Raw genomic sequence first — 3,472 nt, forward strand, 5'->3', positions numbered from 1 at the left:
TAGTCTATAGTCTAGTCTCTAGTCTAGTCTAGTCTATAGTCTAGTATATAGTCTAGTATATAGTCTAGTCCACAGTCTAGTCTAGTCTATAGTCTAGTCTATAGCCTAGTCTATAGTCTAGTCTTTAGCCTAGTCTATAGTTTATTCTATAGTCTATAGTCTAGTCTATAGTCTAGTCTATATTCTAGTCTAAAATATTGTCTATAGCCTAGTCTAGTCTATAGTTTAGTCTATAGTCTAGTGTATAGTCTAGTTTATAGTCTAGTCTATAGTCTAGTTTATAGTCTAGTTTATTGTCTAGTTTATAGTCTAGTCTATAGTCTATAGTATAGTCTAAAGTCTAGCCTATAAGCAAGTATAGCCCATAGGCAAGTCTAGTCTATATTCTTGTCTATTGTTTATAGTCTAGTGTATTGTCAAGTTTATAGTCTAGTCTACAGTCTGGTCTATAATCCAATCTATTTTCTAGTCGATAATCTAATACCCAGTCTATAGTTTAGACCACATTTTTACAAACTGTCTAGTCTATAGTTCTAACTATAGTCTAGTCTATAGTCGAATGTGAAGAACTTTAGTTCTCATTTTCAATTTCACTGGTAAACTATCAATTTAATCTGCAGTTTAATATAACTTTTATTTCTATTTAATTAATTTAACAAAACAAAGAGAAAATTGTTAAATTAAAAAGAGGGGAAATAAATGATATATAAATAACAACTACAATACATTTTGTTTCATTTGCATAATCATTTTATACTGGAATTTAAATAAATAAAATAAAAAAACTTTATATTAAAAAAAAACAACAACACAAAACAACAAAAAAGTGAAAGGGAATTGTTGGTGTACAAAAAAAAAAATATCATACCAACCAAACCAACCTAGTCAACACTCAAAAGATAAGAAAACATACAAACAAACATGAATGAATACAAATAGATACAACGAAAAAAAAAAAACATTTTAAGCAATTTTTTGGGTCAAATTGCAAACCGAAAAAAGAATTGCCAACGGATTATGACAAACTTAACTCGTGCAAAAACTTACACACTGTATTTTTTTATATATATTTTTTGATGTTAAATTAAAGTTTAATAAATAAGAAATAAAAAAAGAAATTTAATTAAAAAACTAAAACAAGTTTAGTTGAGATTAAATAAAAACTAAGTGAACTGAACTGCGCTGAAATTGAAAAGTACTAAAGTGAAATGATGTTAACTGTCTGTCCTTATGGAGAATTACTTTGTTTTAGTTTAAATATAGAAACTAAAAAAAGGAAACTTTGAACTTTTTAACAACCACCTTACCTTGTTGCACATTCATACATATGTATATTGGCAACTCAGGTTTAGAAGGGGCTGTGGGAGGCTTTTAACATGTGTCATTTATTAAAAAGGTTTTTTAATACTTTACATTTTTTTGTCTTGTAACTTGCAAGAAACAAAAACAGATTACAAGTCAATAAACTAAAGGAATTATAAACATGAACAAACTTTTAAACAATTTTTTAAAACGGAAAGATATTATTAAAAAAACCAATTTATATATTTCAGTTTATAGTATAGTCAGTCTATAGAGTCAATAGTCTAATATCTAGGCTATTGACACTACAGACTCTTAGTCTAATGTCTAGGCGGGACTATAGCCTATAGCATAGTCTAGTCTATGTAGTTTAGTCTAGTCTGTACTATAGTCTAGTCTGAGGTATTGTCTTGTCTATAGTCAAATCTACGATCACTTCTATGGTCTGATCTGCAGTGTAGTAGATAGTATATGTAGTAGATAGTGTGATCTAAAGTCTAGTTCATAGTCTAGCTTATAGTCTAGTTTATGGTGTAGTCTATAGTCTATAGACTAGTATATAGTCTAGTCTGTAGTCTATTTTATAGTCTAGTCAATAGTATATTCTATAGTATAGTCTATAGTCTAGCCTATAGTCTAGTCTATAGCCGAGTCTATAGTCTATAATCTAGTCTATAGTCTAGTCTGTAGTCTAATCGATAGTCTAATCTATAGTCTAGTCAATAGTCTATTGTATATTCTACTCTTTAGTCTTGTCTATAGTTTAGTCTTTAGTCTAGTCTATAGTTTAGTCTACAGTTAACTCTATAGTTAAGTCTAAGTTTAGTTTTATTTAGTGTATAATTTCGTCTATAGTTTAGTCTATAGTCTTGTCTACAGTCTATTCTATAGTCTATCTGTAGTCTGGTGTATAGTCTAGTCTAGATTCTAGTCTATAGTTTAGTTTAGTCTATAGTTAAGACTTTAGTTTAGTTTAATTTAGTCTAGATTCTAGTCTATAGTTTAGTTTAGTCTATAGTTTAGACTTTAGTTTAGTTTAATTTAGTCTATGGTCTAGTCTATAGTCTAGTCTTTAGGATAGTTTATAGTCTAGTCTATAGTTTAGTCTATAGTCTTGTCAATAGTCTATCTATAATCTAGTCGATAAATTAGTTTAGAGTTGAGTCTATAGTTTAATGTAATTATTAATTTAACAATTAAAAGTTAATGCAGAACTTTTAATTAAACCATAACACCAACGAAAATAAAAGAAAGTAAATTATGTTCTTTTTTCAAAAATTGCTGATTTTTCAGACTTTCCGGCACATTGACAAGTTCATTAACAAGTTATCAATTTTAAACAAAAATAGACTGCTTAATCAACATTATTATATAAATTAAATATTAAAAGGTACTATTTTTGCATGTTTATCTACATAACTAGACTTAGAAAAAATACTTAAAAAAGAAACCAAAATAAAAATAATAATAAACCAAAAGAAATATAAGAAAAACAAAAATAATAATAAAAAAGAAACACGTTTTATTTGTTCGGTCTTACCTAAATTTGGCACAGTAACAGTAACTTGATTATTTGAGCCAACATCTACAGTAGCAACACGATTTTTATCCACACTTGCAGGTTTAAAATCATCTGGAAGAGAATATAAATATTAATGTTAGAATTATGTATTTAAAACTATGTATACGGCATAAAGATTTCATAAAAAAATAAACATACATATTTATAATAAAACGGAAGTTGTTCTTAATTTCCTGCTACACAAAGAAAAATTTTCTTAAAAGTTGTTTTTAATATTTGCAAAAACAAACCAATAAACATTTGTAAAAGACAAGATACAAAACTAGACTGTAGACTAGACTATAAACTAAACTATGAACAAAACTCTAGACTAAGAAAGGCTACACAATAAACTAGATCAAGTCTATATGCCAGACTATAATCTAGACTATAGAAAGTATAATAGACTTAACTATACACTATACAGATAGACTATATTTATTATATTACTATAGCCTAGACTATAGACAAGACATTACTATAGACAAGAATAAATGCTATATTATAGACTAGACTATAGACTAGACCATAGACTAGACTATAGACTAGACTATAGACTAGACTATAGACTAGACTATAGACTAGACTATAGACTAGACTATAGACTAG

This window comes from Lucilia cuprina, chromosome 6 (assembly GCF_022045245.1).
Source record: "Lucilia cuprina isolate Lc7/37 chromosome 6, ASM2204524v1, whole genome shotgun sequence".
Classification (NCBI taxonomy): Eukaryota; Metazoa; Arthropoda; class Insecta; order Diptera; family Calliphoridae; genus Lucilia; species Lucilia cuprina.